We start from the raw sequence: 9,948 nt of genomic DNA, 5'->3' as shown, positions 1-9,948 counted from the left end.
GGGACTTTAACATCCCCCTCAATGAAATGGACAGATCATCTAAGCAAAAGATCAATAGGGAAATAAAGGCTTTAAATGACACAGTGGACCAGATGGACTTCACAGATATATTCAGAACATTCCATCCCAAAGCAACAGAATATACATTCTTCTCTAGTGCAAATGGAATATTCTCCAGAATAGATCACATCCTAGGTCACAAATCAGGTCTCAACCAGTACCAAAAGATTGGGATCATTCCCTGCATATTTTCAGACCACAGTGCTTTGAAACTAGAACTCCATCACAAGAGGAAAGTTAGAAAGAACTCACATACATGGAGGCTAAAGAGCATCCTACTAAAGAATGAATGGGTCAACCAGGAAATTAAAGAAGAATTAAAAAAATTCATGGCAACAAATGAAAATGAAAACACAACTGTTCAAAATCTTTGGGATGCAGCAAAGGTGTTCCTAAGAGGAAATTATATAGCAATACAAGCCTTTCTCAAGAAACAAGAAAGGTCTCAAATACACAAACTAACCCTACGCCTAAAGGAGCTGGAGAGAGAACAGCAAATAAAGCCTAAACCCAGCAGGAGAAGAGAAATAATAAAGATCAGAGCAGAAATCAATGAAATAGAAACCAGAAGAACAGTAGAACAGATCAACGAAACTAGGAGCTGGTTCTTTGAAAGAATAAATAAGATTGATAGATAACCCCTGGCTAGAATTATCAAAAAGAAAAGAGAAAGAACCCAAATAAGTAAAATCATGAATGAAAAATGAGAGATCACAACCAACACCAAAGAAATACAAACAATTATAAGAACATATTATGAGCAACTATATGCCAGCAAATTAGATAATCTGGAAGAAATGGATGCATTCTTAGAGACATATAAACTACCAAAACTGAACCAGGAAGAAATAGAAAAACTGAACAGACCCATAACCACTAAGGAAGTTGAAGCAGTCATCAAAAATCTCCCAACAAACAAGAGCCCGGGGCCAAATGGCTTCCTAGGGGAATTCTACCAAACATTTAAAGAAGAATTAATACCTATTCTTCAGAAGCTGCTTTAAATAAAGAAAAGAAATGGAAGGAAAACTTCCAAACTCATTTTACAAGGCCAGGATTACCTTGATCCCAAAACCAGACAGAGACCCATCAAAAAGGAGAACTACAGACCAGTATCTCTGATGAACATGGATGCAAAAATTCTCACCAAAATACTAGCCAATAGGATCCAACAGTACATTAAAAGGATTATTCACCACGACCAAGTGGGATTTATTCCTGGGTTGCAAGTTTGGTTCAACATCCACAAACCAATCAATGTGATACAATACATTAATAAAAGAAAGAACAAGAACTATATGATCCTCTCAATAGATGCAGAAAAAGCATTTGACAAAGTACAGCATCCTTTCTTGATTAAAACTCTTCAGAGTGTAGGGATAGACGGTACCTACCTCAATATCATAAAAGCCATCTATGAAAAACCCACAGCTAATGTCATGCTCAATGGGGAAAAACTGATAACTTTTCCCCTAAGGTCAGGAACATGGCAGAGATGTCCACTATTACCCACAGCTGTTCAACATAGTACTAGAAGTCCTAGCCTTAGCAATCAGACAACAAAAAGAAATAAAAGGCATCCGAATTGGCAAAGAAGAAGTGAAACTCTCACTTTTTGCAGATGATATGATCCTTTATGTGGAAAACCCAAAAGACTCTACCCCAAAACTGGTAGAACTAACTCATACAGGAATTCAGTAAAGTCGCAGGATATAAAATAAATGCACAGAAATCAGTTGCATTTCTATACACTAAAAACAAGACACAAGAAAGAGAAATTAAGGAGTCGATCCCATTTACAACTGCACCCAAAACCCTAAGATACCTAGGAATAAATCTAACCAAAGAGGCCAAGGATCTGTACTCAGAAAACTATAAAATGCTCATGATTTAAATCGAGGAAGACACAAAGAAATGGAAAAACGTTCCATGCTCATGGATTGGAAGAACAAACATTGTGAAGATGTCAGTGCTCCCTAGAGCAATCTACACATTTAATGCAAAATATCATCAACTTTTTAAAAAGAAATAGAACAAATAATCCTAAAATTGGTATGGAACCAGAAAAGACCCCGAATAGCCAGAGGAATGTTGAAAAAGAAAAGCAAAGCTGGTGGCATCACAATTCCGGACTTCAAGCTCTATTACAAAGCTGTAATCATCCAGACAGTATGGTACTGGCAGAAAAACAGACACACAGATCAATGGAACAGAATAGAGAGCCCAGAAATGGTCCCTCAACTCTGTGGTCAACTAAAATTCAACAAAGCAGGAAAAAATGTCCAATGGAAAAAAACAGTCTCTTCAACAAATGGTGTTGGGAAAGTTGGACAGCCACATGCAGAACAATGAAACTGGACCATTTCCTTACACCACACACAAAAAATAGACTCAAAATGGATGAAAGTCCTAAATGTGAGACAGGAATCCATCAACATCCTGGAGAAGAACACAGGCAGCAACCTCTTCAACCTCAGCCACAGCAACTTCTTCCTAGAAACATCGCCGAAGGCAAGGGAAGCAAGCACAAATATGAACTATTGGGACTTCATCAAGATAAAAAGCTTTTGCACAGCAAGGGAAACAGTCAACAAAACTAAAAGACAACCAACAGAATGACCTGTCAGATAAAGGGCTAGTATCTAAAATCTATAAAGAACTTATCAAACTCAACACCCAAAGAACAAATAATCCAATAAATGGGTAGAAGACATGAACAGACATTTCTGCAAAGAAGGCATCCAAATGGCCAACAGACACATGAAGAAGTGTTCAACATCACTTGGCATCAGGGAAATCCAAATCAAAACCTCAATGAGATACCACCTCACACAATCAGAATGGCTAAAATTGGGTGCCTGAGTGGCTCAGTCGTTAAGCGTCTGCCTTCGGCTCAGGTCATGATCCCAGCGTCCTGGGATCGAGTCCCATATTGGGCTGCCTGCTCGGCAGGAGGCCTGCTTCTCCCTCTTCCACTCCCCCTTCTTGTGTTCCTGCTTTCATGCTCTCTCTCTCTCTGTCAAATAAATAAATAAAATCTTTAAAAAAAAAAAAGAATGGCTAAAATTAACAAGTCAGGAAACAACAGATGTTGGCAGGGATGCGGAGAAAGGGGAACCCTACTACACTGTTGGTGGGAATGCACACTGGTGCAGCCACTCTGGAAAACAGTATGGAGGTGTCTCAAAAAGTTGAAAATAGAGCTACCCTACAACCCAGCAATTGCACTACTGGGTATTTACTCCAAAGATACAAATGTAGTGATCCAAAGGGGCACATGCACCCCAACGTTTATAGCAGCAATGTCCACAGGAGCCAAACTGTGAGAAGAGCCAGATGTCCATCAACAGATGAATGGATAAAGAAGATGTGGTATATATATATATACACAATGGAATATTACGTAGCCATCAGAAAATGAAATCTTGCCATTTGCAACGACGTGGTTGGAGCTAGAGGGTATTATGCTAAGCAAAATAAGTCAATCAGAGAAAGACAAGTATCATATGATCTCACTGATATGAGGAATTTGAGAAATAAGACAGAAGATCATAGGGGAAGTGTGGGAAAAATGAAACAAGACGAAACCAGAGAGGGAGACAAACCATAAGAGACTCTTAATCTCAGGAAACAAACTGAGGGTTGCTGGAGTGGAGGGGCATGGGAGGGATGGGGTGGCTGGGTGATGGACATTGGGAGGGTAAGTACTATGGTGAGCACTGTGAATTTGTGTAAGACTGATGAGTCACAAACCTGTACCCCTGAGACAAATAATACATTATATGTTAATTTAAAAAATTAAAAAATATACATAAAATCTTAAAAAAAGAAATGAAAGTCTTATATGTTGAAAACTACAAAACATTGCTGTGAGAAATTACAGTAGACTTAGATGGAAAATTGTGTTTATGGAATAGAAGACTCAATATCATTTCGATATCAGTCTCCCAGTTGATTCACAGAGTCACTGTAATGCCAAACAAAATCTCAAAATTATTTTTTATAGAATTTGAGGAGATTCTAAATTCTATATGAAAAAGAATAGGACTTAGCATAGCCAAAAGAATCTTGCAAAAGAACAAATTTGGCAGACTATTGCTATATGACTTCAGTTTACTATAGATCAATGTTTTTTGACATTTTTTTATTATTGTTTCCCTCTCCCAGAAGAAAGTTAAATTAAAATTCTCCATAATGAGAGAAATTACATCTTAAATAAAGATTTTGTCAGGTAAGGTTGAAATTTAGGGTGTCACTCACCATTGTAATATCCAAGATTTTTTCACCCATTACCAAGAACCAATTTTCACCTCCTTGGGGATGATACCTCTATTGAGAACACGTATTAATGAGCTATACTAATATTGACAGTATGAGTCTACTTATAGAAATTCTAGAACAGACAAAATTAATCTCTATGATAATAGACAAAACATTGGTTACCTGTGATGGGTAGGGTTTGACCCAAAAGGGGGCACAGGGAACTTTCTGGAGTGGTTTAAATATTCCATATCTTTGTTGGCCTATTAATTATGGGGACGTCCCACATGTCATATCTAAGTTTTTTTTTAAAAAGATTTTATTTATTTATTTGACAGAGAGAGACACAGTGAGAGAGGGAACACAAGCAGGGGGAGTGGGAGAGGGAGAGAGAGAAGCAGGCTTCCCGCTGAGCAGGGAACCCAATGCGGGGCTCGATCCCAGGACCCTGGGATCATAACCTGAGCCGAAGGCAGACGCTTAACGACTGAGCCACCCAGGTGCCCCTCACTAAGTTTTGTATATAAAATCACTGTATGTAAATTTTACTCCAGTTAAAATAAAAGATTCATATGAAGATCATAGTTTAATTTAAAAGAATATATCCTTATATTTGTCATCCGATAAATATGCAAACAAATTAGGCATTAAGTACATCTTGGTAAGTTATGCATTATATACTATGTGTTACTTTATTGATATCCAGTGACAAGCAAAATATTTCCATTTGCATTTCTAAAAGTTATATGAACATTAAATCCAAAAATGAAAAGCCTGGCATGATGAAAATAAATTTTAATATATGCCACCCTATTGTTTTTCTACCTTTGTAAATTGCATTAAATCTCTCCAGGAAAAAATGTCTTTTGGTTACAAATGCCACATGGCAAAATACCTCAAAACTATATTAAAATAACCATATTAAATATTAAATTAACCATTTTAAATATTAAAATATATTAAAATATTAAAATAACCATTTTAAATTATTAAAATTAAAATATTAAAATAACCATTTTCTTTTTGTTCAGAATTTTTTTGCAAGTCAGCAGTTTAAGACGGACTCATGCTGGCAATTCTTGGGGAGTCTCACGTGGTTGCAGTCAGCTGTTGCTGGGACTGCAGTCATCTGAAGGACCAACTGGGCATAATGTCCAATATGGTGCACTCAAGTGAATGTGAATTGCCGGCTGATTGCTGAGCCCTCACCTGGCTCTTGGCTAATGTGACTACACGTGGGCTCTCCAGCATAATGCTCTGAGGGTAATAGGACTACTTAGAAAGCAGTTCAAGGCCCCACGTACGAGTGTACCAGTGAACAAGACAGAAGCTGTGTTATCTTTTCTGATCCAGCCTTGGATGTCATGCAGAGTTACTTCTGCATTCTATGAGTTAACAAGTGAGTCGCTGGTTTACCCTCATTCAAGGAGAGAGGACACAGAGCAGATTCCTCCATAGGAGCAGTATCAGAGAATTTCCAATCTTTTTTTTTTTTTGAAACGACCACAGACTAAAAAACAATAAAGGAATGAAACATTTTTGTTTTGTTTTTGTTTTGTCTTGAAGAGTTGAGATCCATTGAGATCCAGCATATTCCAGCCTGAGTGAAAAATATTTCTGAGAGATTAAGATTTCATCTAGACGTTGAGATCAATGTTATTATATTCATATAATCTCTCTTAATGGTTTCACCTAATCAGTATCCCTGTTACTGGAGTAGTTGGGGTGGGATGGTAAGGATTTGGAGCAATTAAGTTTAAATGTGTCCTTTTTGATTCAGCAGCTTCTCAGGGATGGAGCTCTAAATTACTTGTTAGTTCATTTACACAGAAGCAGGATTAGGTAAGAACATAGAGCTACTGAGGATTCTAAATTCAGAGGATTTAAGGAGATTCTTTTTCTTTTGACTTTTTGAGTATAGCTGACACACAAAATTACATTAGTTTCAGGTGTACAATATAATGATTCAACTTCTCTATATGTTATGCTATCCTCCCCACAACTGTAGCTCCCATCTCTCACCATACAACGCTATTACAACATCATGGACTGTATTCCCTATGCTGTGCTTTTTATTCCCATGACTTATTCATTCCATGAAGGAAGCCTGTACCACCCCCAAAATATGGAATGCTACATGAATTTGTGGGTCATTCTTGTACAGGCCATGCAAATCTTTGTATTGTTGCCATTTAAATATATGTGCTTCTGAAAGGAGCACAGGAAGATTATATTCTATCCATTCATATATACACTCATGATGAATTCATGCATTTATCCGTAACCTTTCATTTCTTTCTCTAGGGAACAAGAGGAAGTTGCCTAACCTGGAATGGTCAGACTCTAATTCCATGATTTCAGCTCCCTGTTGTGAGAGATTCCTCGAAAGGGATATCAAGATCATTTTGCAGGAAGGAAACTAGCTCTGAGGCCTGAATGGTGGTCATGAAGGATGCTTGTGTTGGGACAAAGGACCCAATAATTTAGTGCCATCCAGTCATGCTTGAGAGGAAAAGCTGAGCTCCTGACACATTTTCAAATTTTCTCTCAACTCTGCAAAACCTCTCTCATCTCATAACAGGACATGGCCTGACTGCCTGGGGAGGTGATGAGTGCCACAGATGTATAGTTTTCAAACAATTTATTTACGTCAGCCTCTTGAAACATGTTGAATTGAGGTGGGGGGTAGGGTATCTCTACCCTATAGGGTATCTCAAACTTCACTATTGATTTAGGAATAAAGCTTGGGAAAATGCTTATTTATGACCACCTGGATTCCTTCACTCAAGATGAATTTATGGTAGAATAGCAATTTATTTGTTAGTTTTCTTGGCTCTGACATGATAATGTGTTTGGTAAATATGAAGCCATATTACTATACAGCGCAAGAAAAAAATGATATAATCTGAAATGGTTCTTCTCAGACTCATTTTTCAAACAGGTCTCCTGGTTTAGATGGAAACTAATGGCTTACACACTGGCAATGTGTTAGAAAACTGTTACTTTATGATTGTGTACAAAAGTAAATGAGATGTCAGGTAAGCCAATCAATCAGCTCTTTAAAGCATCATCTTTTCTCAGTAATGAATAGTTTCTCTCAGCATTTGGTTAATTTTTCTTGCTGGGATCTAAAGGGTCTTCCTTGAATCTAAACTACAGAATGATATATGCAACTAGGGATCACTTACAATAATGTCACCTTGCATCTCTGCCTGCCTTTGAGGTTGAGTTTGGGGTGCTCCATGCTTTTAAAAGTTCCTGCTTCAGTGATTACTTTGCCACCAACTGCTGTTTCTTCTCTCCATTTCTGGACCATAAATGTGGAGTCTCTGGGGAACCTCAGACTGCTGGACCAACCCTAGCTTGAAAGAGGTGCCTCTTCCCTTTTCATGTCATTGAACTGGGAGCCCCAGTACTAGAATGAGAAAGAGGCTCAGAATACTGGAGCAAAAGAAAGATTTGAGTCATTGAACATTAGAACCCTCTGTTTCACCTCTCAGGCAATAAAGGCCAAGGTTGCATAAATGATTTTTCCAAAGTCACACCTTACATGTCTCCAGACTCAACAACCAATGCCCCCACCCCTGCCATTGAGCTCCTCTGTATCTGTAATAAAAAATTAAAGCAATTTGAAAAGTCAGCACTAAAAAGTGTGAGGACCATGAAACTATTATACCCCTCTTCCTATTCCTTTTAGTTTCTAGTCCCTAGAAACTCAATATTTCAAATATTTGGAGCTCTTGGGATAAATTACTGGTTAAATTACTGGTTAAAGCTCTCCTGACTGTGATCATCTCTTTCATTTGTTTTGTTTTGCCTTTTACTGCTGGACAGAGGATTCATTCTTAGAACTTAAATTTTCTTCCTTGTAATTTACGAACTATCATGTAGATTTTCCCTATTGGTAAGAAGTCTTCTTTTTTCCTGCCACGGAAATGGTAGCCTTTCACTAACTGTCTGAGCCTGTGTGGGTAGGCCCCTGCTTTATTGCCCAAACCTATATATTCCTTAATACATAAGCCTTTAGCTGTAAGAGACAAACAGCGTTAGATAAATTGGACTTGTCTCATTTGACCTAGCAAATAAAACAGCTATAGCCATTTGATGCAACTTCTAAAACATTATCTCCTATAAGCAACTGCATCACTGTCATTATTTTTGATATGTCAATTTTCATGTATTAGTAGCTACTTTTTGTACTAAATGACAGTGCTCATATTTTTCTTTGATGAACTTTAATGGAATATTTAAATAGCTTTAGAACTTCAATCAATACTGAATATTTTAAGGAGACCCTACCATTAAATATGAAAATATTCTGTAAAGTAAAAGCAGCACATAGAAATTTCATCTGTTCCTACAGTATCATTTGACCCACAGCCCTAGTATTTGTGGATAAAATTACAGATGTGTTTTTTTTTTCTTTAATCATTATTCATAGAAAATAACATTTTAAAGAATACAAGTGAGGAAACTCTTCAGCTGCAGCTAGTATATGCCACACTGTGATTTCATCACGAACTAAGGATATTTAAAAAGAAACAATTCTACATTGTTAAATTATGCAATTTTTTAAAAAAAATGTACTAGTGAAATAAGAGTAAAGTCTGCCCTTCTGTTAGGAGGACATAATTTTAATAAGAAATTAACACAATGAATTATTTTCAAATTGAGTTCAAGTCTGTTTAAGTCCTCTAGAAAAGCATTTTCTCTTGATTGCTTTTAATATGAAACAGTTGGCTCACAAATAAATTAATGCTAGTCGGTGCATATTTCCCTTTGGATAGCTTTTCTTTTCTTTTTTTTCCCTCCAGCCTGAGACCAGTCATCAGCCATTTGATTAGGTTTCTTAGTTCTTTGAAAATGCTTTCACAACTTGAAAGGTTTCTTACATACCTGTATGCTATGCATTGCATCTCAATGTATGGCATTCCCAGCATTGGAATTTGGAAACTCTGTGCAGCAGCAAATTGTACAGTAGTGCTACTGACCTAGCTAGTGTGGGGGAAAGACCTTCTGAAAAGCTTAGCGCTGCTACTGAATGCTACCTTTGTTTTACTGAACTTTCATTAAGCAAAATAACAAAAATTGGAAATTTCAATCATACCTCATAAGGTTAGACCCAATGCACTCTAGGGATTCATATGTATTACTCAAGAATGGTTGCACCGAGTAATTATAATCTATCTCATTTATAGCCTCAGACAGGGATGAGTGGAAATAAAACTATGTCCAAATTCTTCAACCATAAACTTGCATTAAGATATAACTCTGGATTCCTAGAATATTCATTAGGTTCCTGAAATAGGGTTTAATAGCATTTCCCCTCACTCCTATTTTGTTTCTGCCTCTACTACCAAGGAGGAGTTTCTACTGTTTATTATATGGCAGACAGTGGGTTTAAAAGTGCTCAGAACTCCACGTGTATCATATGATCTCACTGATATGAGGAATTCTTAATCTCAGGAAACAAACTGAGGGTTGCTGGAGGGATGGGGGTGGGAGGGATGGGGTGGCTGGGTGATGGACATTGGGGAGGGTATGTGCTATGGTGAGCGCTGTGAATTGTGCAAGACTGTTGAATCACAGATCTGTACCTCTGAAACAAATAATGCAATATATGTTAAG

At 37.3% G+C, this 9,948-nt stretch overlaps 1 non-coding gene across 1 annotated transcript; it reads right to left on the bottom strand.

Annotated features, from left to right (window-relative positions):
- Positions 1 to 6,439: 6,439 nt before the first annotated feature.
- LOC112824702 (U6 spliceosomal RNA) lies at positions 6,440 to 6,541 on the bottom strand. Its single transcript, XR_003208504.1, has one exon. It is a non-coding gene; the product is annotated as a U6 spliceosomal RNA (small nuclear RNA).
- Positions 6,542 to 9,948: the final 3,407 nt, after the last annotated feature.

The sequence above is a fragment of the Callorhinus ursinus genome, unplaced genomic scaffold, assembly GCF_003265705.2.
Source record: "Callorhinus ursinus isolate GAN/ISIS: 27379988/994484 unplaced genomic scaffold, GSC_fseal_2.0 scaffold9, whole genome shotgun sequence".
NCBI lineage: Eukaryota > Metazoa > Chordata > Mammalia > Carnivora > Otariidae > Callorhinus > Callorhinus ursinus.
Note: the sequence above shows the minus strand (reverse complement) of the source record. Positions and strands in the feature narration are given on the sequence as shown.